The 8,575-nt window shown below is 38.0% G+C and overlaps 1 long non-coding RNA gene across 1 annotated transcript; it reads left to right on the forward strand.

The window, feature by feature from the left end:
- The first annotated feature begins 2,339 nt into the window (after nucleotides 1-2,339).
- On the forward strand, nucleotides 2,340-8,349 carry LOC121642321. Its single transcript, XR_006010867.1, has 2 exons — nucleotides 2,340-2,613; nucleotides 8,143-8,349. It is a non-coding gene; the product is annotated as an uncharacterized LOC121642321 (long non-coding RNA).
- The last annotated feature ends 226 nt before the right edge of the window (nucleotides 8,350-8,575 follow it).

An 8,575-nucleotide genomic window follows, 5' to 3' on the forward strand; every position in this document is an offset into this window, starting at 1 on the left:
ACATCAACAATGACTTTGTCTTCAAAATAAGAGTTCCATACCGGAATAACTTGGGTGCACTGTGTTGCTCCTTTCAACTTCCTGGTTCCTTAACCAATCATATACGACTCCCCACGGTTGCCTAACAACAACAAAGCAGTGTTTGGTATTTTATGTCTGCAAAAGAGCAGCAGCCTGCAGGTATGGAAGCTTTTAAAAGAAGTGGACCAGAAAAACCTAAAAAGCCTCGGCATCCTGCTAAAAAAGCAAACGACCAAAAACGGAATAAAACGAGAGTCAATACTGGAGAATCTTTTGCAAGGTGGAGAAGTCTGAGCTGGCAAAGTTTCTCCTCGACAGGTAAGCACCGGAAATTTTGCTTAAATTAACCATAGAGTTTATCTTGATTTACAAAGATTTTAGTCTAATTTATTTCTCGGCACTCATTAAATTAATTTATGTGACTGTATGGATGTTTTAGTGGAGTAAATTGGTGGCCTGTGAGTTTACAACAACAAATTTAATGATGTTTGGGGCAAGTGAATACTGTGTTTGTCCTTATAAACTTATGAAATTACTATCAAAGAATTTATTAAGTAAGACTAAGGGAAAACTGCTGCTGTGTGGCATTTGTTGATTAATGTAGCCTTTGTTTGCACTCTATTTTATGCTAACATAAATTAGCGCGTGAAATTAGCGCCAGCATTGCAAAGCATAGCAACTTACTGTGTGTGTGAATAATCTTCACTCATCATCATGGTGTTTGCAGGCGCTATGTTCTAAGTCCTTCATAGACCGTATAAAAGAACCGTCCTCTCACAAACCAGCAACCTACCTGAAACTCTCCGAGGGGGAGGGGGAAGGGGGAAGAACCTCTTCTGTGTTTTTCTCTTTTGACTGCAGTTCTGATTTGAAACACTAGGTGTCAATGTTACTTGTTTTGCCTTTAAACTGACAAATGCCCTGCCCCTCTCCTGTGGGCAATTTCTTTGGAAAACCTGCAGATGAACATGGAATTCAGATTAGTAAATATGCTCTTAACATAACTTTTCCATGAGTCTTTAAAGTTAACCAAAATCCATCTTGACCTACTGAGAAATATAAAATACAACTAAGGCAATTTGTAACATTTCTTTCCTGAATGTAGAAAGAAGGGCCAATACGCTGCACTTTAGTGCAGGATCGCTACTTGTCCGGCAGGTTTTAGATGTTTTCACAGCTAATCCACATGACGACTTGTTGTCAAGTTCTGCACAAGCCTCCTAATGACTCATTAATAATTTGACTCAAGTGCATTGCAGCAGGTAAACGTGTAAAATCTGCAGCACAGTGACTCAACAGTTCCACAGTTAGTAATCCCTGCACTAGTGCATCAGAAAAATCTTCATATTTTTTTAAAGGACTTGAAATAACTCTGCAAGATGAGTGCAGAAAATATTAATACTAAACTTTCTAAAATTTAATAATAAAAAAAACCCAGTAATTCAAATAATTTTGATCCCGTACTTGCAAAACCAATAAACATTTCTCACATTCCTAAATCAGCAACAGCTGTACTAATAACAGTTCTAATAAACAGCCCCATTAAAAATACATTGTTTACTGTGGGTCTGATCCCAGTTTAATGTGATCATGGCCAAGTTACATCTAATGGAAACTGTGTTCATTAAATGTCTCATTCTTCTTCTGAACACAGTCAGTGGAGCCATTCTGATGGAGTTAACATTATTTCCTTACAAAGGTAGTAACACAGCTGTCATGTCATGCCAGGGGCAGGAACACAAGGTTGTGAAGTGCTGTCTCCCAGCCCTGTGATGCTGCAGGACAATGGCAGCCCCAGGAATATGCAAAACGAATGTCAGTGTGCCATCAAAATTAGTCAAAAGCATGTAGTTATAAGTTGAGAAAATCATGTAGAATTACTTTAATACATGTGCGACCTGATGACTGATTTATCATATTAGGTGGCAGTGCTGGAGGATTATATTTTAATGTGCTCAGGGTATGTTTAAATTGTTTACAAAACACACAGCTAGGTCAGTATGAGAAATTTTACAAATATCCGCCCTTTATTTATTCTGTTTTAATTTATTTTGTTGGCAGTCTTTCCTGAAACTAGCACAAAATTATCACTGCAAGGAAGTGACAACCAGCTCTGTCATGATAAAGGCTTGGAAATTTGTGAAAAAGAAGTGCTTTTTAGTTACCTGTCTTTTTTGTTTAAGTAAGCATTCAGCATTGTTTGCAAACTTGTAACACAGTTTATTGGTATTTAGGAATGTCAAGAAGTTTTTATCTCTAAAACTGACCACTTGTGAGCGACATCTGATTTCTATTCTGTCTTTGTCCAATTTAGGATTGTGAAAGCTTATCCCAGCTGCCAATGGGCAAACCATGGGGTACTTTGCCACTTACTCACTCCTCGGCTCAGTTTAGAATGAATCTAACATGCATGATTTTGGACTGGGAGAGGAAGCCACAGCACGAGGAGCAAACCCACACAGGCAGAGGTAGAATATGCAATTTCTACAGAAAGGCCCCCATCTGGGATTTGAACTATGAACCTTCCTGCTTTGAGGCGATGAGGCCAACCACTGAAGCAACATGCAATCACCATAACACCAAAATCACAAGGTAAAAAGTTGTTTGGCAATACTGAGTCAGCTCAGTTTTCTTGTATAACTTGGTTTTTATTTGTATCAGCTCAGTGTATTCCTTTGCGTTTCACCCCAGTGAGGCATATGTATGAGTTTTTTGTTGATGTTAACACCAACTAATTGAATTTCATGAAAAGTTATGAAAAGGTGCAAAAGAATATTGTGCCGATTTTGTGAAGATTTAAATCCCTTTTTAGTATTAAGAATTTATACAATTTTTCAACAAGAAGATATATGTATTATAAGATCATTTTAGACATATTCAACAAGTTAAGATCATGTCAACATAACGTGGTATAAAAACGTTGTATTGATTGCTGAAACGTCAAGCTTCATATCCTGCAATGAGCAATAATGTGAAACTCAAAGAAGACTTGGCTGTTGACTGACTTGCAGGGCACTTAGGGCCAGAGACTAAAAGTTTTAAGTTTTTCTTGGTTCAGCTGGTAGAAGAAAGGGTTCATTAATCTCACATGCATACTGTGTAATGCCAGCTGTCACTCAGTCAGTTGTTAATTGTCACTCATCAGTCAGCTAGTCCATCTTTCATTCTGCCAGCCATGTTAGCCAGCTTGTCAGCACCCAACCAGCCCATCAGCTTGTCAGTTAACCAAACAAATGAAAAAAAAAAAAAAACATCCAACCAGCCAGCAAGTCAAATCAGATCTCATCATGTAGGTTGAGAATAGTTTCCCTGAAGCAAATCTGATTAAGCATGAAATAGAAAGCAAGAGAAACAGGAGGCTACATGAACCATGTCTGGAGCACACCCACACACTCAAATGAATGTGTGTGTATGTGAGTGAATTAAAGAAGATATGTATCTGTGTGTGTTTGTGTGTATGTGTGGGTGTGTGTGGGCAGATCCTGGAGTTATTTTCTGTAATACCCCCAGTTTCATTTCAGGTTTGGTTTGGGTCCAGGTGGTTGGCTTTAATGTAGTCCAGATGGGGGACCCAGAGCAGAGAGTGGCCAGATTTTTCCAGAGTTTCTGTCGAACCAGGGCTTTGCTAATAAAAGCAGAGGAGATTTTCACAGTTCCGCAGACAAAACCTTGCATTCTAATTCTCGAAGGGGAACGGAGAGCGAGTGAGACCGCAATGTTATACTTTGTTTTTATTAAAGGGGGTGATTGACAGCTTGGAGAGAATTTTCCAGCATTAAACCAAGGGTCTTATTGGAGAGGACAGAGCAGAGAGCACAGGGACCTGGCGAAGCATAGCAACGCTCTGGCAAGCTGCTACTGACTGAAGGCTTGGCGTCTTTTCTAATTCTCTCCTTCTTACCATCAGTTTTTTTTCTCTTATCCCTGTCTACAGTCCAAGAAAGTTTTGCTATTATGTATACCTGCTCATTTTTCCTGCCCCACCCAAACCTATTCTTCTGTGAAAAGACACTTTAGCATATTAATTCTTTGTATTTTATTTAAAATTCCACTTTCTTGCTTCAGTTGTTTTATTTTCACATTTTATTTTTCTTGTTCCTCCCAATAACTGTGCTTAGGATCTTCAGAGTTTCACTCCAGGGAGGGCAGCACGTGTTCATAACTGGATCTGTACACGCCTGCTTTGAGGCTAATAAAATCTAAAGTGCCTCCTGATTCACACAGCCTGTAAAAGGATGAAACACTTACTGTGCTGCACTTGCAGTTGTGTGTGTGTGTGTGTGTGTGTGTGTGTGTGTGTGTGTGTGTGTGTGTGTGTGTGTGTGTGTGTGTGTGTGTGTGCTGCTTAGGCAGCATAGGGCGTGTCTCAGTCTCCATCTATCTCCATTATCCATCCATCACAGCCCAGTTCTAGCAGAAAAGTGTATGTAAGGCACCCAGTGTTGCTTGTGGTTGACAACTAAATGCAAGAATGGAGGGAGAGTTCAGCATCACCTGCTGAACAGCTACTAGATATTCTGTTTTCTTTTGGTTGCTATGATTTCACACATTTTCCTGTGATTGTAAGCAAGCGGTCACTCTGCCTGTATTCAGTTAAAATTTGGCTTTGTTTTCCATCTCTGACAGCACAAAGTTATGTCATCTCAAATCTCTCATTGCTTGTTATAATACTCCCTTGTATATAAAATTTATTGAATTATGAACACTTTTTATTTTATTATTTTTGTTCCAAAAAATGGCATTGATTAAGGTTTGGATGTGTATATAGACTGTTAAAGGTTTTTCTATTTGCCAGTTGTTCAGCTACCTGGCTTCCCTCTGGTTTGGATCAGTACTTTTCATTACAATTATTAACATATGGGATACTGTGTCAGGTTGGCTTTAGTGAAACCATAGAAACAGTTTGTGTCACCATCCACATTATAAGAAATAAGATTTAAGCTATTTATCAACAGCTTTTAAATATTTTTTGTTGCCATTTCCTGTTTCCTTTTTGTCCCAACAATGCACTCATAGTAATATTATCACCAATAAATATCTTTACCTGTATTCCTGACATCAAGTAATGCTTTGTGTAGCTAGAAAGCAGCAATACAAAAACGTCAAAACATCTCAGCTTCTGTGATATCACACATTTGTTTGTGTCCTGTTAAAGATGAAGTCTCAAGGGCAGTTCGTGTTTAATTTTAATTTTATCTACTGAAGGGTAGATCAGACTGACAACTTGGAACTGACAACACAAAGTATAACCCGATCTGACCACAAGTTGCAACGTAAACATTATGCTGTATAGATGAACACTTTTAATTAACAATTAACTTTGGAAAAATTTCATTGAGTTAAACAGTCTAATCTTTTGGTGACTGAAGGAGTCACCTTTCCTTTGGAAAATAATGCAGGTTTAATGCATTTCTGCCTTGGGGCGACATAATGGAGATTTACACTTTTACTTAATATCAGCAAATGTGGAAAAGAAACTGTTTACAGGCAAGCTTCCCTATAAACAATCTCTGTCTTTACATCAACAATGTCTTTGTCAAGTTTTACTCCTTTCAAAGTAAGATTTACATGACGGCATAACTTCGGTGCACGGTGTAGCTCTTTCCTACTTCCTGGTTCCATAACCAATCATATGCGACTCCCCACGGTTGCCAAACAATGGCGGCGTTTGGTATTTTATGTCAGCAAAAATAGCAGCGTGCAGATATGGAAGCTAGTAAAAGAAGCAAACCAGAAAAAACAGAATAAAATGAGGATTAATATTGGAGACTCTATTGCAAGGTGAAGTCTGAGAGACCGAGTTAATTTCAAGACTGATGGCCAGAGCTGGCAAATTTTTTCCTCAACAGGTAAACACCGGAATTTTGCTTTTATAAACTGAAAAGTTTATCTTCATTTACAAAGATTTTAGTCTAATTTATTTCTCGGCACTCATTAAATTAATTTGTGTGACTGTATGGATGTACTAGTGGAGTAAATTGGTGGCCTATTAGTTTACAACAACAAATGTAATGATGTTTTGGTCAAGTGAATACTGTGTTTGTCCTTATAAACTCATGAAATTACTATCAAATGAATTTATTAAGTGAGACTAAGGGAAAACAGCTGCTGCGTGGCATTTGTTGATTAAACACGCTCTCCATGTTTTTCTCTTTCGACTGCAGTTCTGATTTGAAACACTAGGTGTCAATGCTACTTGTTTTGCCTTTAATAAGATTTAAAAGAACTCCATAATAAATTAGTTGTATTTATTTAGACAAGTTTTTGTTGCATAAGATCAACAAATAGCATTGCTCCCTTATGCAATGCCTCCTTAAAAATAACAGAAAAAGAAGGATTAAGCGTAACTATAGAAAATGACAGATGAAAAAAAACAAAACAAAAACAAAAAAGCTTGATAGGTATAGAGTGTATATTTGGGGTAACATCAACTTATTTATAAATCCATTTAATAAAATCAGAAAACCAGCAAATCAACAAAATTCTGACAAAATCACTCCTAACACACTTTCTCATACAGTTCTGCCCTTCTTTGTAGCTGCACCTGCTCTGTATGCGCCCTGTCTTTTAAGTAAACTTATTTCAGCAGATGTGTAAAACAGGGTTTGCTGTGTACTGAAGCCTAAGTTTGATTCCTCACTTGTAATTCTCTTTGTATAAAAGCTTTTGCTATGAATGTATTTGCCTGCCTGAATATACATGTCTGCTATATGAGATCTGAAAGCAAAAACTGGAGCCTTTCATCTTGAAAGAACATGGATTTTGGTCAGAGCCAGCCTGGTCTCATTAAAAAGTGGCATTATTGAACACCAAGTCATGTTCCATGTTTTTAGCAGAATTATTTGCAGTTTTGTATGTAATTTTGCACTTTGTATACGTCACTGACCCACTGTGGTACCCTAATGGCAGATATATGTGTCATTTAATTGGTATAAAATGAAATGTCAAAAGATTCAAATGTGTATAAACAATATTTAAAACATGCTCAAAGTGGTGCTTCATTTAATATATTGCCAAGAGATGATTTTGGAAGAGCTTGGACTTTAAGATTCTTGCTTTATTGGACTTTAAATCCCATTAATCCCAGTAATAATTGGTGTATCTACAGACAGTATATAGGGGAGTTCAACCATATGATTACTGAGATAATATATAATAAAAAAGTTCAAGAACAGATTTTTTTTTTTTTTTCGCTTCAGTGAATAAAGACCTGACTAGAGCAGCTTAAGTGAAAAATCTCATTTAAAATCCAGGGTGTGTTCAGAGGACTCATCTTTATTAGATTTAGATTTAAGACATGAAAGATAGTTTGTTAGTTTTACTGAGCTCCAAAGTTGTTTCTCATCATTTTCATAGAGATATTTACTCTTGCCAGTCTGTTGTTCTTCTATAATTTCCAAGTATTTTGCAATCAAGTGACTGAATGATGTTGGTGTGTGCACAGGTGATGCATTTGATGATCTAACAGAAATTGACACCTATGTGGACACGCATCTTATTTATCCTCCATAATTTAGGAGAATGCCCTCACAGACAGATGCAGTCTTAGAGGCTTGCACGGTGGTATCCTCCTCAGCAGGAAATGTCTTTTTAACAACCAATTAAGGACAAGTCAGGCTGCTAACTTACAAGAGGAATGTTTACGCACTAGACCTGTCAGAGAGAGAAAGGGGGGAAAAGATAAATTGTGGGGAACACGAGGACAGACAGGGTAGGACAGGAGGAAGGACGAAAGCTGGAGAGTCCAAGATTTGGCGCTTTCACAGGTGTGCACAACAGGGGGTTTGAAGCGGAAGGAGTTTGCGTACATATGTATATGTGCAAGTTAGTGTGCATGCATGTGTCAGAGAATGTGTGCACATATGTGGAGCTGCCAAACTGGCCACCTGTCTTTCCCTCGTTGTAGTTTTAGTGTTTCCTTTCATCCGGCCCTCGGCAGCACAGCTCCCACTTGGAGCAGTTAGCCTCCTGCAGTGTGTGACTGCATGTGTGCTTGTGCACGTGTGTGTTTATGTAGCTCAGGTCCCAGTTGGGTTAGAAAGACTAATGTTCCTAAAGGTGCATTTCACTCTTTCCTCCACCTTTTTTTATATCTTTGTTCTTGATGTTTTATTGAGACAGTTCGAGTGGAGGCAGGAAGTTGGCCTACAGGCCCACAGAGCAGAGGAGGACACCAGAGGAAACTTCTGCTCCAAAGTCAACAGGAGGTCATGCTTCAGGAAAAGCACTGCTACCGATTTGTTCTTAATTAATAGACCCTACTCAGCTGGGAACCATCTGAGTGCCAAAACATTGATGAGTTGAAAAAAAAAAAGCAAAACAAACAAACAAACAACAAAAAAAACAAAACAGGAAGGGCTCCTGTCTACTTCACTAACTCTTGTGTCATGACAGTTGAGAAACGTAGAAATAATTTGTTTAAAATTTTAAAAAAGTGCAAAAGCCCATTTGGCCACTAATTTCTAAAAAAAAAAAAAAAAAAAAAGTGCTTATTTGTCAATGCTGCGGTGGTTAGTTTGAAAATTCCAAGCTTTATTTCCAGTTTCCGACTGAG

Source organism: Melanotaenia boesemani, chromosome 6 (genome assembly GCF_017639745.1).
Source record: "Melanotaenia boesemani isolate fMelBoe1 chromosome 6, fMelBoe1.pri, whole genome shotgun sequence".
NCBI lineage: Eukaryota > Metazoa > Chordata > Actinopteri > Atheriniformes > Melanotaeniidae > Melanotaenia > Melanotaenia boesemani.